The 24828-nt window shown below is 36.9% G+C and overlaps 1 long non-coding RNA gene across 2 annotated transcripts; it reads left to right on the top strand.

Annotated features, from left to right (window-relative positions):
• Positions 1–1590: 1590 nt before the first annotated feature.
• Positions 1591–23040, top strand: LOC140604225 (uncharacterized). 2 transcript variants are annotated; one of them, XR_012007230.1, is made up of 4 exons: positions 1591–1870; positions 20948–21006; positions 21545–21676; positions 22578–23040. It is a non-coding gene; the product is annotated as an uncharacterized lncRNA (long non-coding RNA). The 2 variants fall into 2 exon arrangements; XR_012007229.1 differs by having other exon boundaries at positions 1593–1870; positions 21545–23040.
• Positions 23041–24828: the final 1788 nt, after the last annotated feature.

Genomic DNA, 24828 nt, shown 5'->3' with positions numbered 1-24828 from the left:
CTTGACTTGAAGAGAAAAAAAAGCATTGTTCTCTCTCTCTCTAACTGGTTCCTTGTCCAGAAGATACATATCTCTTCCTCAATTCTTCCAGTAAAATAGTCTTTTTAGGAATGTGGATCACAGCGCAACTATCCTAATTCTGGGAAACTTTTTAAGAACTACTTACTTTTCGATGGCATATGGAAGTGAGTAGGCTAATTAATACCACACAACTAGTAGGATGAAATAAACAATCATGACTCATGCCTTCTCTCCTATTCAACTTTGTCGAGAGTATATTTGTGTAATCCACTTGTTTTATTTTTCTATGCGGGGGGGAACAGTAAAGAGAGAAATTAAATGATGACTGCCCCCTGCTCTCCAGCAGCCCAGTGTGACACGGCAGATACATAGAAAAGTGATTCTGTTATGTCAGATGATAAGTGGATTCGGAGTGGAAAATAAGGGTGCAGGGTAATTTTGCCCCTCTTGATGCCCTTTCCAGCAAAATGTTTAAATGGAAACAATACTACTGCCCAAGTATGCCCAAGAATGGAAAATAAGACTGGGAAGATGGCACTACCCATCCCAGGTTCATGAAGCGGGAACGTGCATCGTCATCTTTTTGGCTGGATGAGAAGGTTGTGATTCAGACAGATTCAGAGACTTGCCCGCATGCAGATTTCAAAAGATGGTGGAGATTTTGTTTACAGCTCGGGCTGTTTGCACTGTTCTCCTTTCAGGCTTCACTTTTGTTCTAGTCCTTCCCTTTCCCTTATTCTTTCTTCTACATTGAGATGAAGGCAAATCATGCACATCTGTCATCAGAAATGGTTCGCTCTGAGGCACCTACCTGGGTGGCTCAGTCAGTTAAGCATCTGCTTTGGGCTGGATCTCGATCTCAGGGTCCTGGGATCCAGTCCCATGTCGGGATCCCTGCTCTGTGGGGAGTCTGCTTCTCCCTTGCCCTTTCCCCCTTGCTTGTGCTCTCTCGCGCTCTCTCTCAAATAAATAAAATCTTAAAAAAAAATCGTTCACTTTCTTTGAAGTGAAAGTCAGCCCTTGACAATGGAAATTGCTTAGTCTCTTTCCAATTGGAAATGTATACATTCCCAATGACAATTTATGTTGGTGTGGGATATAACTCAGAATCATAGGGGCAGATACCTAGCTTAGTATGAGCTTTCAATTCAAAACAGTTGGGTTTTCATATACAAATTCCACCACATACTTAATCACTTAATATTTTCAAGACTCAGCTTCCTCATCTGAAAATAGAAATAGATACCTACCTTATGTTAAGCAGATCAAATGAAATAAGATACATAAACAACACAAAACCTAGCATACCTGGAGAGCTCAATAAATGGTAACTAGTATTATTAACCTCGGCATTATGATAGTTACATTGCATTAATCACATCGAAGAACCAAGTGACTCTTATAAATAGTGCTACTCACAGAGTGAGTGAAATAACCTCCTTCAGTATTTTCAAGCCCATGAACTTTGTACCTACTTCACGTTAAACTAACCGTTTTGAACATTTCATAGCTCATCATTGGGTACCATGGGGCATCATAATAATGACATCACAATGCAGCAATCCTTGATGACTCATAGCCTTCTGGAATAAGTGCGTGAGAAGGAAAACATGTGATATAGGGTAGTTTACATTCTGCATACTAAGCTGAGACAAGGAGGAACAATTTCAAGAAATTCAAGTAGAGAAACTATTCTTTATCTTGAAAAATTGATGGTTCCCACTCCTACTAATAGACTAAAGGCAGCCCTCTGGACAAATGTTCCTAGCCAGCCACTCACTTTGAAGCCTCATCTCTGGATCCTGATTTCATATGTATAGTGGAAACTTGACTTTGACTCTGCTAAAAGGTGTGCTCTAGAACCAAAGAATAATTATGTGTTTCTTCATATAATTGATCTTGAGTTTTTTAGAGAGATTCAGGTCTGAGTAAGTACTGCATCATGGTCGTTTTAATAAGTCAACACATGAAACCCTAAACCAAAATTAAGAAATTCTCTAATGTATAAGTAACATTTCCTATATTATTAATAAATGCATTAACTTCATTTAGATGTCTATAATTTTCTACTTTTTGCCTTAGAATGTATTGATGCTAAAGAATATGTAATTTCTAGTTTTTTCAAAAACAGGCCTTACATGAATTCGATTGCCAGGTATCTTGACATACTAGTAAAATAAAATTACTTGCCCTTTAAACCTTAACATGATGGATTTTGCAGACAGCAGAGAATTTGACACTATACAAACTAGATAAATGTCATATACAATTAACTGCATTTATATACCAGAAAAACAAACCTCCTAGGTTGTTCCTTTACTCATCAAAAGTATTTTGAAAAAAAAAATGTATTTTGAGAACCAGATGCTCTTCTAGGCACTGGGGATAGAACTTTAAATAAGTAGTAATGGCCTTGTTTTTAAGGACCTTGCATTCTATTTAGGGGAAACAGAATAAACAAGGAAATTATACATAAAATAGCCTTAGGTAGTGAAGTGCTAGAAAGGAAATAAAATATGTGATCTAGAGGACTTTGAATGGTAGAGGAAGATGATAAAATGAAATCCAAAATAGCCCCTACACTTAAGTAGTTCACATTTTATCCTACCTTCTGTTTCCTCTACAGAGGGTAGTATAAAAGGGAGAGGACTATCCTTTTGAATAGTAACAATTCTGGAAAGCAGAGGTAAGCATGGATAGGAATGAGGGATAGATATGGACATAGACAAGAAGAATGAAGGATGCTGAACAGAGGGAGGCCTTGCATGGAGCCTCAAAAATATGGAGGATCTTAGGACACAGCCCAAGAATTTATTGTACCAGTCACTTCTCAAACACTGCTCCTAGCACTACTGACCAGAGCTCTCTAGCTCTGAACCAAAGGTCAGCTGATCAGAATTGCCTGAGAACCTCCTCTAAGTGTACACTCCATCTTCCTCTCTTGACTCAGTAGATTTGGAGTAAGATCCAGGCCTGTGTATTTTTTTAAGAGAATTTTCAAGATTAAGAACTACTCCAAGAGTGCCTGGGTAGCTCAGTCAGTTAAGCGTCTGCCTTCAGCTCAAGTGGTGATCTCAGGGTCCTGGGATCAAGCCCCACATCATCCAGATCCCTGCTCAGAACAGAGTCTGCTTCTCCCTCTCCCTCTGCCCTTTCCCACACTCATGCTCTCTCTCTCTCTTGCTCTCTCTCTCTCTCTCTCTCTCAAATAAATAAATAAATAAATAAATAAATAAATAAAATCTTGAAACAACAACAACTCCACTAGGGAATACCTAAGTGAAAAGAGTCAAGGTATATCCAGAGAGATTGTAAACTGTTGAGACTGCACGTTCATGTATATGGAAATTTTGCTGAAAATGTAAAGGATGGAGAAATGAATTTCAACAGAAAGCATATGATTAAGTATAATGAAGACATTTGTCTCTGAGGAACTCATGTTACAGATTCAAAGCTATTCTTTAAATACAAAACTAGTATAATAAAAATATATCTAAATATATGAAAAAGAAAAAATTCACTTTGTGTATCATATTCAGAAACCAATTTGTCACATAAATGGAATCATATCTATACCAAATTATTTGTAGACTCTCACTATGGTCTGAATGTAGTAAGATCAGCAAACAGGATGTCTGCAACCATTTATGCTGAATTAGGAAGCATGTAAAATTTTAGTATTCTATTAATTCTTTATGAATTTAGGACTTCAGGTTAGTATTTGGCATTTTATTATTTCAGAAATTAATATATTGAAGTCAGATGATTAAAGTAGTCAGAGTACTATGAAATATTTTTATGGACTACCTATTATAGTTAATAAATAATTACATCCTCGATTTTTTGTTATTTCCAAAAATGTTCTGTATATACTTAATCTTTCTTTAGCTCATTTCTTTTTTAAAAATTTTCTTTTTTAAAAAGATTTTATTTACTTTTAAGAACTAGAACAGAAGTGGGGAGGGGGGTGCAGAAGGAGAGAGTGAAGCTGACTTCCCGCTGAGCAGGGAACCTGACACAGGGTTTGATCCCAGGTCATGAGATCATGACCTGAGCTGAAGGCAGACACTTATCCAACTGAGCCACCCAGGTGCCCCTTTAATTTAATTTAATTTAATTTTATAACTTATCCATCCAGTTATTGCACATTCAATGTTGTGTGAAGACCACTTTTTCATAGCTGCTGAATGCTCCTATTTGCCTTATGGTTACTTAAAAATGGATAACATTGGCACACCTCTAAGAATGATATGATCCTATTATCAATCATTGATAATTGATGTATTCTTGTTGCTCATACATTTTTAGCAAAGCTGGGCTATAGTATGCATAGATTTTGTTCTATTTTCCCATGAACATAACTTTTGTTTCAAGTTCAATGAAAATAACCATTTTTAAATTTCTAAGTTAAGAAATTACTAATTAATTGAATAAATCACTTCTGTACAGTCTACCCTATGTAGGGACAGGTTAAACCACAAAGAAACTGGCCTTTGGATGCCATGCTTTCAAGAGCTGTCTGTATGTTGTGTTGAAATTACATGGTCAGAATTAAAAAAAAAAATTGTAAGTTCATACAGAAAAGTACAGACACATGTACAACTCACAAAAAAAGAGAAATTAAAAAATATAGTTATAAATTTTATAAACATGAAGTGTGTCCCTCAGTATTCTTCCTGGAATCATATATATGTATATGTATATATATATCATACATATACATATATGTATGTATAACTAATATATATATATATTAGTTTTATTTAAGTAGTCTTTATACCACACATGGGACATGAACTCACAATTCAGAGATCAAGACTTCTCCAACTGACCCAGCTGGGTGCCCCTGGAATCAATATTTTTGTCTTCTATTTATGTACTCTTAAATGATTTTACTATATGCAGATATAATTTCACTCCTAGCTTTGTTTCTTTCCATAGGAATTCCAAAATTCATTAAGTTTGGTTACTTCTCAAGATAACAAACATTCCAACAACATACTTTTTAAAAAATATTTTATTTATTTATTCATGAGAGACACAGGGAGAGGCAGAGACGTAGGCAGAGGGAGAAGCAGGGTCCCTGCAGGGAGCCTGATGAGAGACTCGATCTCAGGACATCGGGATCACACCCTGAGCCAAAGGTAGACGCTCAACCAGAGCCACCAAGGAACCCCCCGACAACAGTATTTCAATCTGCATGAAATGATTACTTTCAATGGTATTTTCCTGCAAAACCTAAAAGTCTAACTTTATTTCTGCATTCATAGATTTTTGAAATGTAACACACATGCACACACACCTGCACACACATGAGAAAAGAGAACTGTATAAGAATGAGTCCACATTTTAAAGAATCCACTATTTTTAAGAGTAAAACAAGAAAATCAAGGAAAATTTTATAAACATATATTATTAATGTTTAAAACATATGATACCCTTTAGGTAAAACATTAACAAAACAGGATGTACGGTGTGAAACTCTGAATAATACACTTAGAAGTATTTATGTACATATTATATATAAATGCATATATACAGATATACATGCATAGAAACACTCTGAAAGAATATATGAGAAATGTTAACAATGTTTATCTTGATCAAAGGGATAATTGCTCACCTGGAGTCCTAATATGTGTACAAAGATTGGGTATTTCAATTTTTTATGTTAAAAACCACAGTCTAGGCAATATGATTTCCCAAGAAAACCAATTTTTCTACGATTTCTATAATCAATCACATCCATTTTTCCAAGGAGGATGTTACTTTTGAAAGAAGATGATCACTTGCCCATGTGCTTCTCCCCACCCTTTTGTACCCTGGTGAATTCTCTCATGTCAGTGCTGTCCTTTGCCCTGTGGGATACGGAGAAGATAGAATCAGGTAGTTAAGGCTTTAGCACGTGAGGTTGAGACTACTGGACTTTAGTACACTTCCTCTCCTTACCAACTAGGGCAAATAAAAAACTTTCGGCTCTAGTTTCTCATCGCTAACAAAAACGATGATAATAGTAACAGTAACTAAATCATAGGGTTCTTGTGGAGTTTCAATGTGATGATGTGTGTAAAACACTTGGAACAGTATATGATCTTTCATGATCACTCAAATTACCTTATGGACTACTATTATTATTGTTAATATTGAGACCAATAAAGAAAGGATGACGGATTGCAATGAAAAATTTTCCAGGGCATATTTGTGAACAGAGATTTAAAAAGTAAATTGTCATGTCGATTTGATTTAATTTACTATTTGTTGAAATATTTAATTCATAACTTGAGAGCCTCTGCTTCCTGTGGCAGATAAGTCTATAAGAATTCAAAAATTTCGGAATGATGAAGGCAACCAGAGTGAGCTCTGTTATTTTAGGGACTTGTTCAAATAGCTTATACTGCTGATTCCAGGAATATGACATTTCTAGGGCATTTCTTTTTTTTTTTTCATTTATTTATTTTTGTTAGAGACAGAAAGAGAGACAGAGCATGAGCGGGAGGGGCAGAGGGAGAGAGAATCTCAAGCTGACTCCTACACTGAGCACGGAGCCCAACATGGGGCTCTATCTCACAACCCTGAAATCACGACCTGAGCTGAAACCAAGAGTAAAATGCTTAACCAACTGCACCAGTCAGGCCCTCCAAACACTTCTTGTTTTTAAATATCTAAAATCTATGTAGAATGATCCTTTCCTTGCCTTTTTTTTTCTCTTCCTTTTTTAGGTATCTGATAATCTACCATGTAATGTCATCACACCATAATTTCTTACAGAATCAGGCCATTTCTCCTGTAAATACATTGCTTATAAGTGAAATTTCTTTTTCACCATAAACTAACCCAATTGACACCAAAGTAAAAGACAGAGCTATTTTTTCAATCCAAATTACTGTCAATAATTTTGTCATAAATTCTACTTAATATTCATTCTCATCTTTTTCCTTAGTAGAACCCTGATAGTATTATTTAGCAATGTGCCCAACTGAGTTTCCTTGAAAATAATGCTGGTCATATGACTCAGTTCTGCTGGTGAGTTCTAGTAAGCCATAAGCAGAAGTGATGTGTAGACTTTCTTGGAAGGTTTCTTGAAGGGAGCTGATGTACGTGGGAACCACTCCCATCATTGCTCTCCCTTTACTCTTTTCAAATTGCCTAGCTTACGACTATAGTCTATGCCTAGACTATAGAAGTTTGGCTGCATCTCCAGGAGTCATATTGGACCATGAACCAACCCTGAATCCAGAAGGCACATGCTAGAATAGTGGAAGAGGAAGAGAGAAAAGTCCAAATCCCTGATTTGGAGCTACCACATCAGCTCTGTATTCTTTACCTTCAGATTTCTTTTATATAAGAAAGAAAACTTCTGTCTTTTTAAAGCCATTTTTGTTTTAGGTTTTCTGATATATGCAAAAACTAGATGATTCATTAAACATTCATTTTGTATATGTTATGATACTCCCTTTCATGTCAATGTCCTCCAGCCAAAGACCATCAGAGCCACAACTGAACAAGCTGCAGTGAGGAAGAATGTACATCATGGGGAACTGAGGGCTTTTCAGTAAGAGATACCATAGATTAAGTGTTGGAAAGGACATACAGGATTTGGGCTTGCGTTGGGTAATATGGGGGAGGGTTGAAGGAACAATATTTTGCTCCAGATTGGATACTGTCAGGAAGTGGGCATAATTTTATGATTGGGTATCTTAATTGATCTCTTACAGAAGTAGAGAGGCTAAAGCTATAATTGTTAAAGAATCAACAGTCACCCATTGTAGTCAAAAGAGGAGGGCATTTGGTCACTGTTGTGACTTGGACAATGTTTATGTTTTGTCTGTGCTCAGATGCAATTATGGAATGGTCTTGCTTTTACTATAATACATCATGGCCACAGGGTGGCCTTGTTTGATGTTGATATTCTGTGAAATTATTTTATGTTTCACAGGAGAACGTCAAGGCCAAGGTGATAGTGTAGACCAACTCCCGGATGTCAGGGGCTGTTTTTCCCTTTCCCAGCTGGAACTGTGCTTGGTGCAAGTTAGGGGCTCCATTAGCATTAGTTAAATGAATGAATGAAAGTGCTTAGTAAACAAGTCAAGAATATCCAATTACGGGGGTCCCTGGTGGGTGGCTCAGTGGTTTGACACCTGCCTTTGGCCCAGGGCATGATCCTGGAGTCCCGGGCTTGAGTCCCACGTCAGGCTCCTGGCATGGAGCCTGCTTCTCCCTCCTCCTGTGTCTCTGCCTCTCTCTCTCTATGTCTATCATAAATAAATAAATTTAAAAAAAAGAATATCCAATTACTATCTTTCTTTCACAGTTGCCAAGGTAACAGTTAAAGGAACTTGTATCATTGTTAAGTGATTTTTTTCACATAAGAAAGCTGTGTAGCGATTAATTTAATATGATTAACAAAGTTAAGTGAAACAGATACTTGAAAATATACTTAGAATGATAATTAACTATATCCAACATGGATAATTATTTTGAAGTAAGTATCTTTTATTAAGTTAATTTTAGTTCTGACAGCCTGTAGCTATTATCTAATTTCCAACATGGATAATTTGCAAGACTAGGAAAAGGGATGTACTCTCTTCAGCTGTTCATCACCCTTATTTCCTAGCACAATTTTATATGTGTTGGATGTTTTCAGTAAATAGTATTACCTATTATTGTATACAGTACCTGAGATAAGAACAGAAATCCATTAAATGTTTTCTACACTTTAAAAAAACCCTCATAATTTATTACTAATTCCGAAACTTAATTTGAATTTCCCTTTCCTTTACAGTAAGAGGTGCCTTTGATTGGATTGAGTATCTTTAAGTTGTAAATATTATCAGATAATTTAGATAATATTTACTGAGAGTTTGTGCTCTAAGCACTTCCTAGATTTCACCTCATTTGGCCTTCATAAAATCCTTTAAATAAATGTAATCATCCCCATGTAACAGATGAGGCAGTGGAGGGTTCAAAGAACTTGTTTGTTTCATAGGGGTAGAATCCAAACCTAGGTCACTTTGACCCAAAGCCCATGCATTTAATCACTATTACATATAATGGTTAGCACAGCATTAGGCATACAGCAGATGCTTATCAAACATTTTTAAAATGAAAACTGATTGCTTGATAAACTCAAGTGCTGATGATATCACAGTGTAAAAGAAACTAGAAATAAATTGACCTCTGAGTTTATAATAATAGAGCAGCTATATGATGTGAATAAAACAAAGATATATGTGAAACAAGTCTAAAAGATAAAAATAGCTCATAGACCTACAAGACATCAACTATTTTCATAAAATCAAAGGACAAATGTGCCAGTCAGAAGGGAGATTTAAGAAGGCAAGGTTGGCTCTGTCCATCCACACACATTTCCAGAGAAGATCTTTTCAGGCTCTAGAAAGAAGAGAGCTTTCTGGTAGCTGGCACATCATTAGTGAAAACATAGATCTATCCATCTCACCTAACGCTCTTGCAACTCCCTGTTTAGAATTTGTCATCCTTTCTAGTTGTCTAAAGTCACTGAAGGCTAGAAAAAATTCTGCAACCAGGCACATCAACAACCATCATTCTTAATGTAAATTACTAAACTGACATCTGGATTTCCACCTCACTGTGCAGTTACGGTCAGACCACCTCTGAAAGCCGGGTTTGTCCTTCAAGAATGTCCATGATGGTGTCCTGGACCTACAGGTTATTCGTTCACTCATCTCACACCTATTCTCTATTAAGTGGTTACTATATATTACATATTATTATATATTACCTATTAGTTCCCAGGCACTTTAATAGACCCTAGGGATCCAAAAATGAACAAGACAATTTCTTTAAATAGCTTACAGGACTGGAACAGATACAGATGAGAAGCAGATCATGACAATGCCTTCTGATAGGTGGCAAGAGGAGATGACTAAGGAAGGAACATGGTACCCTCAGATCTCTCTAGTGTGGGAATATAGCACAGACTTAGGAGATCCAACAAGCCTTCCTGGGAGAAATGACATTTGGGAAGGATGGGTTGGACTGGTTAGGTGTTTAAAAATAAGTAGGTGATTGTGTACATAGTTTACTGTGGGAGTGAGGGTGAGGGTGAAGAGAATGGTAGTGTTCCAGATAAGGGGAACACCATTTGCAAAGGCCTGAATCTTATCAGTAACTGACTGAGCCCTGTCTGTGAGCTGGTAGGACCACTCAGCAGTCTTACAATGAAATAGATCTAACTCTTGAGACGTTCTAAGTCTTGAGATGCACGTGACGTTCTTAGAGCAACAGATATTCTTCTGCTGTGATCTCTTTTCTTTGTTACAAGCCACACAAACATCCAGGAAACCAAAGCCCAGGCATTCAGTGGTACACCTCTGGATTTGATCCTTGATGACATCATCTTGCTTTGTTTCCTCAGGTTTTAAGAAAGACTGTTACCTATCCGGAACTGTTGCTGTGGCAGTCCTATTACATAGGATTCATCCCACAGACCTGAACATACTTAGCACCCTCCATGAATTTAAGAGGTCTCAATCTGTGTACTGTTTGCAAATAACCCACAGTTCAGGGATTTGCAGCCTGCATTTGGAAGCCTCCAACATTATTCTGTAAAGTTTTGTAGAGGGAGTCCAAGAATGACTGTTACACTGCTACCTGAAGAGAACATTCTTAAGGATTTCTACACAAGAAGGGCAAATTGTAGTATAGAATACTGGGAATAGTATGGAATAAAAAGGAATGCTGACATATCCCACGAAGAAGTCATCCAGTGTTGATCTGCTCAACGCAGGAATGCCGGGTGGGAGGCGGCGGGGGGGCGGGTAGGACAATGAGAGTGTCATTCTCGGGCAGCCCCTAAATCATTCACATGTTACCTTATAGCCACCTTATGATAACCAGATATTTGTTTTAAGGACATTCTCCCTTTGAGTTCTTATATTATGAAGTTCTCAAAAGCATATCTGGGAGGAAAAAACAAATTCAAAATGCTTTGCTTATGAAAGAAAAAGCTTATATACATGTAAGACTCAAAACTCCTGGAACTGAGCCTCCTTAAATTCTTTTTTGGAATGTCAGTGAATAACAATCACAGACTTAACCATAGAATTTTAAACAAATTGTTTTATTCACTGCATTCTTAAATTTTCAAAGTAACTGTTAAATACGATTAAATAAATCAAGATTGAAAGTGTGCATGAAATAATTTGGAAAGGCCTTCTGCCTCTCTCACCACTTCCCACTGTGCCATTTCTCAGATGCATGCCAGGGATTGCTTTTGGTTCTTCTGACAGTTATTATAACTTTGTGGTAGCTCTATTCTTGACTTACATGTTATACAAATTATCTAGTTTTATCAGAGAAGGAGGAGAAATATAATTAACACTGCCTCTTCATTTCATTTGGTTACTGAGCTTCTTCAAGTTATAATTGTATTTTTCTTATTCAGTTGCCTTTATGACTTTAGACAAGGTATTTAAAACACTGCTTTGGATGTATTGACCTAACATAGAAAATATTGACTCCTTCCAAATAAAACATAGAAATCAGTCCATTGTACTCTTTTCATTTCTTTAGTTTGCACTTCCTAATCTCCTTCCAATGGTTATTTTATTACATTATTAACCTTATTTCTTTTTGTCACTCCAACATCCTATTCTATTACTATGATCAATGTCATTTTGCTTTTTACATAGATAATTTAAACATTGAAAATTAACACATAGCAGTTGCAGCACTTTAAAATCAGGCAATACATTGCATCTATGGAGAAAGAGGTCATTTAAATTCTGCTATTTAAAGTAGAATCTTCCAGGCATCTCTCTCTTTCAATGTATCTCAAAGTGTCCTTCTGTTTAGTTTCTTATGGTTCTTATTCCCTGTCTTTCTTTTTAAAGATTTTATTCATTTAGGAGAGAGAGAATAAAGTGAGAGAGGTCACACGAGTGTGTGTGGAGGGGGGAGGCAGAGGAAGAAGCAGGCTCACCGCTGAGCAGGGACCCCCCCAGATGAGGGGCTTGATACCAGGACCATGGAATCCCCGTCTGAGCCAAAGACAGACACGTAACCAACTGAGCCACCCAGGTGCCCCCCCATCACTTTTTCCTATGCCACCTGTCATTCTCTTTCATGTTCTTTCTTCTTTTTTTTTCTGTTCCTGGAGTATCTCCTCAATTAGACTTTTTTGACGTAGTGATTGTGAGCTGTTGTTCCAGTTCTCATACACCTTAAAGTGTATTTTCTTTTACATTTGGTTGATAGTTGACTGAGTATCAAATGCTAGTTTCAAATTTTTCTACATGCATCATTATAGTTACTGTCTCATTGCCTTCTAATACTCAGTAACGCTGCTGAGAAGTCCAGCATCATCAGTATGATTCTTCTAGCTGCCTTTTATTTATCTCTGTGAAAACTTTTTGGCCTTTTTCATGTGGTTTATTGTTATGGATTTTAGATATTTTAAAATCAAATAAAAGATCAACATTCTATTTTCATAGGAATTGTTCATACTTTCAAGGATAAGTGAATTTAAATTTGCCAGCTATAAATAATTTTAAGTGCAATAAGTAAGAAAGCTTAATAATGCAGACAATGAAATACAAGTGGGCAGAATTAAATTTATCCATGTATCTTTAAGTGGGAAATGTGGCATGATACATGTTTCTACTTTCATTACCAGATATTCTGTACAAAGTGTATTTATAATATATATACAATAATATAAAGAACTTGTTAAAAAAGAAAGAACATTTGTGTATCCATTCTCTAGCTTTAGGATCATTGATTGTCATCTGCATGATGCCAATAAATTATTTGAGATAGATTCCTAATTAGACATAATGATTTTTCCCCAAATGATTGTTATTGAAACTACTCACTGACACATTTATTGTTTTCTTCTACATGTTTCTTAATGCATTTCCATCACAGAGCTTTAATTGACTTCAAAAGGAACTCAGCATAAGGAGGAACTATGTGGGATACAAAGAAAGAGCCAGACTTGGCTTTCTATAAACATACCGTGTACGGTGTCTGAGTCATAACCCTGTGTTGACTGTTTACTTTCCCTGTTGTCAGCACTATAGAGCTAACACCAACGACTTGGAAGTGAGTTACACACTATTCTTAGTTTATTACAACCAGCCCTTGATAACTCAAGGACTCATTATGTACTCTGTGAACTAGTTTCTCTATCCTACTGTAGCCTGGAATATGAATTGTAATAGGGCATTAGACCCTTTAATACCAGAACTTTTATCACAATATCAAAGTATGAATAAGAGGAATGAAAAAGACCAAATTTGGCCTGCAGGTATGATACTTACTTAACTCAGGTTAAAAAATTTGACCAATCTTAAGACAGAATTGTCTGACCTCTATAGAATTTCCTTTTTTTTTCTATAGAATTTTCTAACTTAAAATTCTTTAATATTATTTGAGAGGAAGCTTAAGCTTTTGGCTAAAAGTGTTGATGGAGATAATTTCTAGTAAAAAAAAAAAGTTACCTTGATTCTTGATGGATGGATCTAACAATTAGAAGGGCTTATGTCCCAGGGTGCCTGGATTAAGCATGCAACTCTTGATTAAGCATGCAACTCTTGATCTCAGCTCAGGTCTTGATCTCAGGTTCATGAGCTCAAGCTTCACACTGGGCTCCGTGCTGGGCATGGAGCTTACTTAAAAAAGGAGGGGGGGGAGGCTAATATTCTTTATTCTTCTTTAATATATACATTTATCTAAATAATATAGAATATCACTTATCATCAGGTAAAAGCATATAAAATCCTCAATGGGAATTCTTCATACCTATTAGAATGACAATTATCAAAAGCACAAGAGGATATAGGTATTGGCAAGGATGTGGGAAAAGGGAACCATTGTGCCCCATTGGTGGGAGTGTAAATTGGTGCAGCCACTATGGAAAACAGTATGGAGGTTTACCAAAAAACTAAAAATAGATCCAACAATCCCATTCTTAGATATAAATCCAAAAATCACTATTTTGAAGATGTATTCCCACCCTCCACATTTACTGCAGCATAATAGCCAAGACATGGAAACAACCTAAGTGTCCATGGATAGACAAATGGATAAAGAAAATGTGAAACATATATATATATATATATATATATATATATATATATATATATATATATATGATGGAATATTATTCAGCCATAAAAAGAAGAAAATCCTGCCATTTTGCAAATGACAACATGGATGGACCTTGAGGATATTATGCTAAGTAGAGTAAGTCAGACAGAAAAAGACAAATGCTGTATGAAATCATTCCACATATATGTGGAATCTAAAAATGCTGAACTCAGAAACAGAGTAGAATGGTAGTTGCTAAGGTCTGGGGGCTGGAGGAAATGGGGAGATGTTGGTCAAAGCGTCCAAACTTTCAGTTATAAGATGAATAAGTTCTGGAGATCTGACAACATGGTTCAAAAAAATTAAAATAATACAGAAAAATGGAATGAGTATTAACCAATATGAGCATTATTGAGTAGGAGTTAAGAGGCTGGCTTTTGGAGTGGCAGCTTGTTTTATAATCTTGGTATTTTTACTTACTACATATATACCTTGGAAAGTTTAATCTTTAACTGCCTCGATTTACTTGTCTGAAAAATGGTAGTGTTAGTGTTCCTCAGTAGATTATTGTGAAAGCTAACTTAAAAAAAGCATAGACTAATTGTAAGTACTCAAACATGATTCTTTTTCTTAGATGCTTTTTTCCTTAATACATTCTCTTACTCTTTGATGACAAAATTTTTTCAGCCTTCAATTAGACATTAATTCCTTTAAGGAAACCTTCCATAACTTTGCCCCCTAAATCCAAACTGCATGAACTTTCTACATGTATATCAAGCTCTCTGTATTTCACCTACCATGTACCACCATATTGCAAATTTCAGTGACTGTTATTTGTTCCCAATTTCATTGATATCTTAATGAGAACGGGGATAACAGCATCTTGATTGATACTTAAATGGAGGATTCCGTATTTTCCTAGATCTAGAACACTGCCTAGAGCATAACTGCTAAAAAGAAAAAGCAAAAACAAAAACGAAAAACAGATTTATACAGTTTACTGAGAATTTGTTTCATCTACACTTATACAGACAATTGATTTTTCCACCAAGGCACAGAATCAATCCAAGGGAGCAAGGGAAGTCTTTTTGACAAGTCTTGCTGCAACAACTAGATATCCATATGGGGGAAAAAAAAAGAATCATGATTCTTTCTTACTTCACACATGAAAATTAAGTATAGATTCATTCTAGATCTAAATATAAAATGCAGAACCTGAAAACGTTTTGAATCTGTCTAGTATAGTAGTCACTAACGTCGATGTCTATTTAATCTTTTAAAAAATCTGAAAATCAGTTTCTTAGTCATATGAGGCACATTTTTTGTTCCTCTTTTTTTTTAAGATTTTATTTATTCATGAGAGGCAGAGAGAGAAAGAGAGAGAGAGAGACACAGAGACACAGGCAGAGGGAGAAGCAGGGTCCACGCAGGGATCCCGAATGGGACTCAATCCCTGGTCTCCAGGATCTCGCCCTGGGTTGAAGGCGGCGCTAAACTGCTGGGACACTAGGGCTGCCCTTTCCTCTTCTTTTTAAAACTGAAGTATAGCTGACACACAATGTTCATTAATTTCAGGTGTACAACATAGTGACATGACAAGTCTATGTGTTATGCTATGCTCGCCACAACTGTAATTACCAGCTGTCCCCATACAATGCTATTACAATCCCATTGACCATATTTCCTATCTTATATCTTTTATTTCTATGACTTATTCATTCCAGAACTGGAAGCCTGTATCTCTTACTCCCCTTCAGCCATTTTGTCCATCCCTCTGCCTTTCTTTCCCCTGGTAACCATCTAGGCACATTTATTTATTATTTATTTATTTATTTATTTATTTATTTATTTATTTATTTGAGACACAGAGAGAAGCAGAGACATAGGCAGAGGACTCCAGGATCACAACCTAAGCAGAAGGCAGACGCTCAACCACTGAGCCACCCAGGTGTCCCCATCTAGACACATTTAAAATGCTTAATAGCTAGATAAGCCTAGAGCTTACTGTACTGAATATTGCAGCTATGGAAAAAAATTCGATCATCTAAGAAAGTTCTATGTAGATTGTGCAGTTCTAAAAGATAACATGTGAAAATACCTTTAAGACCATGGCATAGGCAAAGATTTTCTGGGTAGGACACTAAACCACTAAACCACAAAAGAAAAAATATTAATACTTTAGACCTGTTCAAAATTCCTGAGTCTCAAAAGTCTCCATTAAGAAAATGAACAGAAAAGCCATGGGCTAGAAAAATATACTTATGGTACATATATCACAAAGAATTTGTATCTAGATTACACAAAAAATTCAAATTGACAATACAAATATGAGCAACTAGACAAACCAATGCCTTTGTGCAAAAGGCATTGCAACAAAGAATATATATATAAATGAGGAATACATGAAGTAAAAGGTACTCAGTAGCATTAGTTTTCAAAGAAATGAAAATGAAAACCACAATGAGATACCATTTTATACCCATGAGAATGGCTAAAGCAGAAAAGACTGACAACACAATGTGCTGGCAATGATGTAGACCAACTAGATCTCTCCTACATTGCTGTTGGTGGGGGGCAGGTTGTAAAATGGTACAGCTACAACGGAGACCTGTTGGGAACTTTCTAGTAAAGGTAAGCACACATCTAACTTATGGCCCAACAATTCAACTGCTATGCATTTACTGAAGAGAATGTGTATGACTGTTCATCTTTGTGATTGTCCCACACTGGAAACAGACTCATGTCCATCAACAGAAGAAAAGATAAACAATTTGTGGTATATTTGTGTGGTGGAAGGATACATACAATATCATGACTGAACCTCCAAAGCATTGTGTTAAGTGAAAGCAGCTAGACACAAAAGTTTAAATACTACCAGGCCTCAGTTATATGAGGTCCAAGAACAGGCAAAAATAATCTAGAGAGCCATAATTCAGGAAGTAGATGCTCTAGGAGCAGGGGAAAGGATGAATTGATTGGAAAGGGGACCAAGGAACTTTCTAGGGTGATAAAAACATTTCACAACTGGTTTTGGGTAGTAGTGTAACCATGGATATACTGTCTGCATCAGGACTCATCAAAGTGAGTCAGGAGTGCAAAGTAAGACTCCAGATGGATATGTAAGGGCATGAATTCAGGGTCTCAGTAGGATGAACCAGATAAAGGATTAACTGCTGGAACATATAAGCACATAATTGCCATAAGCAGGGAGAGCTGGAGGAGACACCAGTCAGAGAAGAACCGGCACCCAACATGGTTTGATGTTAAACTACCCTACTGGACCCTGGTGGCCAAGGACAGAAAAATCCTCCCCATCTCACATCAAACACAACTGGTTCTAGTATGTGGCACAGGGATGGGGGTGTTATGGAGAGTGACTGTGTAACCAAAGTGCTGACCAGTTACAGTGGGACCATAAGCTTAGATTCTACGCTAAACTGGCCACAGTTACACAGGACGCCCCTGGCCCTGGTAGGTAACATTCATCCTGCCCCACCTCTTCCTTACCTAAGAGCCAATTTACGGGTGTGGTGAGGTGACTGGACTCCTTTCCAATGTTTCCCTTTTAAAACTGAGCTTCAGCACCTTCTTTTCTCCTCCTATCTCCTCCTTTCTACATCCATACTCCCTAACCTTATTCAAGGATATGAGTATTTCCTAAAAACAGTTATGGAGACAGCAAAAAAAATCTCACCATGAAAAACTTTTCCAAAAAGACCATAAAGAACAAATCAGAGGCTAGAAATTCCCTGAAGGGAGAATGATATCTGTGGTGAGAGAACAACACAAAACCATGCTGAGAAACCCACGCTGAGCCAGATATTTTGGTGCATGATGTACATGGAGGAAATGAGAGAGAGATAAATGATAGGTAGGTAGATAGATGATGATGATAGATAATTGATAGAGAGAGAGAGAGGGATATATAGATAAATGTATCTATCTCTCATTGGTCTCATTTTCTATAATAAGAGATATAGATGTTTACATAAAAGAGGCCAAAAAGATCTTTTAAAAAATGACAGAATCCTGGTGCCCAGAGCCTTAATATATTTGTTTTCTTCCTTCGGTCCTTTCCTTCCTCTCTCTTCTCCTCCCTTTCCTATCTCCTTTTTTTCTTCACAGCAGTGATGGGAAATTAAGTCAAAAGGCACAGTGGAAATGAGGGCTCAGGGAGACAGGCACAGTGATGTAAGTGATCGACATTTGCCTTCGTATTTCCAGGAACCATATAGCACAGACCCTTGTGGTTGGATGTGTGTAATGTGGAATAAGGCGCTGGACAGTGGTAACAGAGTTGGCTTCCTTTTTGCACACATGATTGCCATCCTGGAGCATTGTGGGATAGTAGAAAACATTAATTTTGGAATCAGAACTAGCTTTAGTTATAAGTTATATGATTCAAACAGGCTATTCAAAACTCCTTTAGTCTCAGTTTCCTCGCCTGACAAACAGAGATGACAAGGAGGATTCCACGGGGTTGTGTTGAGAGCTGCGACCGCCCCTGATCAGCGGGAGACATCCCATGAAGTTCTGTTCCCTTCCGTATCCTTGGCCTTCAGAAAATTTTCATCTCCTGGTCCTCCCCGACATAACCATCGTTGTCCTCTTCGACAGAAATGTAGGGCAGATGTAAGATGACTCTTGGCAATAAAAATAAAAAAACATTTATGTTTATAAAGTACATCACAGTGGACAAGAGTTTTCACATGCATAAATTAAGGATCTGGGGAAAGGAAATGAATAAGCATTTCTTTGAAACCTATTCATCTTCTGGGTAATCTGCATAGTATGTTCACCCAGGATTTTCTACTTTGCTTCAGCTTTCCAGTGACTAGTTGGACAGTCGCAAACATTTAAGCTTTGTCCATTGCTGTCAGTGAAATTATTTTGTCAGTATAATGTATCATATATTGTTTTATTCATTCATTATTTAATGAATATTTTTATTTAATGCAAATATATTTAAAAGCCAGGTGCTTCTCCAGACATTGGAGATAAGCAGTGAACTAGACATAGGAGGTCTTGCTCTTATTGCAATGCAGGGAAACAGACAATAAACAAACATATATGAAGACAATTCTTTCAAATATTGGTAAAACATTTGAAATGAGTTCGAGAGGGCTGGGGTGACCATGACTACTATATACTAAAAGTGTCTGGGAAGTTCTTTTTGGTATGCATGTGAGCTTGGATAAAGGATGAGAAAATAACTATGGAAATATTAAGAAGGGAATTTGCTCAAGGCAGAAGGAATAACCAGTGGGAAGCCCCTTGAGGCTAGAATCGTTTTAGAGCATAAAATATTTCCCTAGAACCCTTAAGCAATCATAAAGTAGGACTAATAATTGTATGGAATTGTGTCATCTGTGGAAAAGATAGGATTACAAACATATGCTGCCACCCAGGTTCAACTGAAAAGGATGGATTACGGTCTTTTCACTATATCCAAGTTAATAATCTATGATCACATCACATCCATAAGGAGAACCAGCTTCGTGTGTTCCCAGAAGAGACTTGGTGAATTACTTAATATAGTGAGTTGTATTAAATTTTATTCTTTGACTTTTCTGACCATTTGAAGAAGTGTCCAGAGGAAAGTAGGAATGGGAGAGTTTTGGTCACATACCCTCCTCTGCTCCACCCCAGTTTCCTTTCTTACTGTACTCTCCAGAGGCAGCTGTGACACCTGGCTTGGACAAGGAAATGATGTATGCCTTCTACCACCCACTTAGAAATACTTTGGTGCCATTGGTCATGATTATCATTCTCTCATCCCCACCTCCATTTCTAGCCCTGCTTACCCAGATGAGAACATAGAAACTTGTTTGGAAAATATGATCTAAGTGGTCCCCATAGTTAACCTTACTTATCCTTGGGTGGTTATATTAAGGGTGATTTATGTTCCTTGTCCTTTTCTGTGTTCAACTGTGTTTTGCAACAAATATAAAAAGTTAGCCTTTAAAAATTTTTAAAAATACATTGTCTCCAAAAAATAGACATTTTCTCACAAAACTACTTATCAGAAAATGGCCTTTATTTTCCCAGTAACTCCAGTGGTCTCCAGTTGTTACATGCTGAAGGAGGGGCATCAATGACCTGAGATGGCCTTGTTTTACAAAGGCGTACCCCTTTTGGGCAAAGAGAATGGGTGAAAATCTTTACTTATGAAAGAGACAAATGACGGTGGGTGGATAGGAATACCTACTTCATTTTCTTTCTCTTAAGCATTCTTCAGAGAACTATTTTCAATAGCAAAGATGTCATAATGCGTTTAAAATAAATTTGATTGTGTAACAAATGTGAAGGGCAACTGTCGCACAAAGGGAATTAAACTTGCTGGGTGCAGTGTGAACTGGGGATAAGATAAACAGTTTGGAAAAGGATGTGATATCACTCATCTCTTTAGGAAAGCGTTTCTGTGTCTTAGAGCTGCAGGCAGAGGAAGTGGGAAGGCGAGGAGAACGTGGACGGCTTCCAGAGGAGGCCATGGGTCATGGAGAATGAATGAGTCAACCGGCATCATAGGGCATGCAGTGAGGGGTTGGGGAAGAGGGAAGACAGGAAGTAGTGGGGCCTTTGAACGCCCTCACTCCCACACCTATGTGCGCACACCAGGCTCCTAGTGTTCGGGAACAGTCCTCAGTGTCCTGAGACAGGAACTGGGTTCCCCTGGCAACCAAATCACTGCCAGAAGCTAGCGTGGCTTTGGGGGAGGGTCTGACACACCACAATTTTCCAGGTGATGAAAGCAGAAGAATCATTGCAATGGAAGAGCATTGTGCATTGTCAGCGTGGCAGTCTTCTAATTAGAAACATTGGGAAGGAAATAAAAAATCGTTTACTTTATTTCTAGGTAATGCAACGATCTTGAAGGAGTGGACGGTGTGGCTGGAGTGTCAGGGGCTCAGAGGAGTAGGTATTTATTGAGTAGTTCAGAAGCACTGAATGTTTGAATGACTGATGTGACTGTATAAATGCTTGCCAGACGAATACAAATTCTGATGGATTTAAAACAGTGCCCAAATTCTCCCTTCCTCTTAAATGTGAATCAGTGGTTGTAGAATTTTTTGTGCGTTTTAAGTTCAATCAATGAATCTAAGCATGCTTCCCTGAGCAGTCATCAGATATTAATTTTGAGAATAGAAAAGATTTTAGAACTACTTATTTTAAAACTTTCTTTAGAGCTCCAGATCTAGCTCTAAAATCAAATTATTATCGGACAGGTTTTATAGGTCCAAATCTAGAATTCATACATGCATGGAAACGTTTTAATGCATTTGGAATATCTCAGGGAAGATTTGGGAAGATCTCATTTAGCACAGGCTTTCCAAGCATAGCATGTTTTTTAAAAAGGTAATCAGAATAGCAAATAAACTGTGCTGATTATAAATTATAAAAAAAAGTGCTAATAGGAATGATTGATTTTTTTTTCTTCCATTGATGAAAACAGGAGAAGAAACTATCTCAGATACAACTCAACTCCTCTGACATGTCTCCATGGAGTGGAGCCTATGGCCACTGGCCAGCCTAACTGTCCAAAATAGAGCGAGCATGTGAGGTTGCTCTTCAGCACTGAGATGGAGTGAGTTCTTAACCCTCCTACAAGCTGTTGATTAAGAGCCGCATTTTCAAAGAATAAGAATTTGATTCTGAGAAGCAAGACTAACTGTCCAATTGGGTGGCTCAGAATTTCCTTGGTTATGGAAGGAATAGAGGGGAAAAGAGAGAGAGAGAGAGAGAACTTGGAACATTTGGGGCAACATTCAGTCTTCTCTTCATGTGCTTTTTCCCCAAGAAGGACGATTTAAAAAAAAAAATCAATTGCCCAGTAGATAGATGGAGAGAGAGAGAATTTTTAAAAATCAAGCTTGGGTTACCAGTGAGTGGAATGACTGTAATCTTTGTATTCTTCTATTTCAACCAACTCATTAGTTCTTTTTCTGCTTCCTCCTTCCTTCTTCTTTATTTCAATCTCCTCCCCTCCCCTTCCCTCTTTCTCCCTTCTTTCTTCCTCCCAATATCTCTTCCTCTGCTCCCTCTCTCTCTCCCTTCTTCCACCCCTCTCCCTTTCTTCCCTCCTTCCCTTTCTGTTCTAATGCCAGCTACATAACCTTCCCTAATCCTTTCCCTCCCCTTTTAATGCTTCAGTAACGACCAAGCACAGTGTTGGAAATTTGTCTGAGGGAGTTTTGTGGGGATAGAAGATAAGGGTGTACAAGAGAGATTTTATGATATGGTTACTGTAAAAGGTTCAAAGTGGTGAAATATTCAGCTTTTCTATAGTTAAGATCATTAAAACAAAGCACATAAACTCACTTTCGTTATAGAAATACCTTTAGTATGTAAAAGCAATAAAACAAAGCATATTAAAATCACTTCTTGAAGAGAAGAAATGTAGAGAAGGCTGATGGCATTTAGTAGTTGTTTTAAGGTACTCCTGAAGTCTCTCTATATCGTCTGTATGAGATATTTTAATTTTCCAGTGGACACATATGAGGAACGAGCATCATTTCTGTGAACATCTACTTCTATACCTCAAGCTACTAGCATATACACCCGATATTTTTTCCAAGTTCTTTTTTTTTATCATATCTTATGCATTGTATTCACTGTCCCATCAATAAAAATTCTTTGAATCTATGTAACACTTGATAGTCCAAAGATCTTAAAACTCTTTTTGGGAATTTCTTACTTGGTGTTTATGCACTTATAAGTAAACAAATGAAACTAACTTCATACACCATTGTGTATACATGAACTACACATGTAGTAGTACATGTAACTACTGAAACTACATGAACATGTAACTACATGAAACAAATTAATGGACAAAATTAAAATATGACCTTAGTCTTCCTCCAATTCATGTTATATGTTTTTGACACTGCTTCTTCTGAAGTAAACCAAAAATATTTGGAATGTTTTATTTTCTTATAAAAAGACTGATTTCACTCTCACACCCTTATAGCTTCTAGAGTGATCTATTAAATCATAAATAGGATTATGTTATTCCCATGACTAGAAGTTATTTCCATAGGAGGAAAAACCAAAACCAAAATTCCCAACAACCTTATAGCCCAAAGTGCCTGTGTGATTTGGCTTCTGCCTGCCTGTATGCACTTGGGTGGTCACCCTATGCCTTGGTTTATACCTAATTATTTTAAAGTAATTTTTAAAAATGTATTTCACTCTTATTTGATAGTAAATTAGGCAGGTGGTCATTCATCTCTGACCCATTTCTTTGCCCCTTCTACTCTTTCACTGTATTTTAGTTAGCACTGGCCATCTAAAGATAAAGACAAAAATAAGGTTTCACTAGAAAGCTAAACACTTTCCTTTCTTAGGGTCACTGCCCAAATCATCCCTTCTTCTGCCTGAAATGCATTTCTCTTCCTTTTCATGTGGTTCACACATAGGCATCTTTCAAACCTGCTTTTCACAACCCCTCTTAGTTTCTTTCATCATACTGTCATTGCATCTGCCACAATTTGTAATGTTTTGTATGCATATGTATTTATTTCCTTAATATTTGTCTTCTTCACAGGACTCTGAAGGATAGGCATTCAGTTGTGTCTCACGACCATGGTTTGTAAGAGTTGCTACGGATCTGGTTTTCTCACCATGCATACCCACTGCCTACCAGTGTCTGGAACAGAGTAGGCACTCAATACATTTTCTCAATAAATATGAGAATGACAAAGTTATAGCAGGGCCTCAGGAAATCAATTTTCATGAATTCAACTAAAATCACTACTTTACTGAATTCTTACTTGATGTGAGGCATGAACAGAGTAGCTCAGAAACTGTCAGCATCGCATCTAGTGCTTGATAGAAAGACTAAATCTTAGGTCCTAGCCTACCAAATCACGAACCAGTGTTTAACAAGATACTTGGACAATTCCAAAGGTACATTAAAGTCTAAATGCACTAACTTAGTACACATTTATGTAACAAACCTAGAAAAATAAGAAGCCAAATGACTACTTTTATTTTTTTCACTTTTAAGCAACCTTCATGGCTTACCAATGGGCCAATTCCTATCTTAAATATGGGTGAAGTTTTGCTAATTTTTTCCAAACTTCTTAAAGGATATCTCTCAACTTTCCTGTAAATCACATAACAAAATAGATAATTCTTCTAGTCAGAAAGTTTCTGATTTCCAGTCTTGGCATGTTGTCTTAATCTAAGCAAGAATAATCAGATTTGAAATCTAATCTAAAATAAACATAAAGGTATACAGGGTTTTGAAATTTTAGGATGGTTTTAATGTAAGTACAATTGTCTCACATAAAAAAATTAGTGATTAAAGGTCACATTGGTGACTCACGTGTCAATTATGTCTTCAAAGGCCCAGTGTACTTTCACACAAAAAGAATTTTTGGTTTTACTTATTTCAATAGAACCCATTGATTTCCTATTAATCAAGATTTTAAAATATCAACTGACGTTTACTTTAGAATAAACAAGAGCAATTTAGGAGGAGCCCAGCCAATAGCTGGAATGCCAGGGCTGATCAAATGAACTTTGATTCAAAGCAAATTCCGTAACTGATCTGGCATTCTCATTGACATGCGAGCCTTCTTTATCAGCCTAAATGTCATAAAGAGGGCAGAGAGAGCAAACTCATTTGGACATGCCATGGCATGTTTAAGTTTGGTATTTAACATGCCAGGTAGCTGCCAAATATGCATATTGCATACTAGGAAAATCCTAATATAGAGAGTTAATATATAT

Source organism: Canis lupus, chromosome 14 (genome assembly GCF_048164855.1).
Source record: "Canis lupus baileyi chromosome 14, mCanLup2.hap1, whole genome shotgun sequence".
Taxonomy (NCBI): Eukaryota; Metazoa; Chordata; class Mammalia; order Carnivora; family Canidae; genus Canis; species Canis lupus.
The sequence above is the reverse complement of the archived record's forward strand: the minus strand, read 5'-3'. Positions and strand labels throughout refer to the sequence as shown.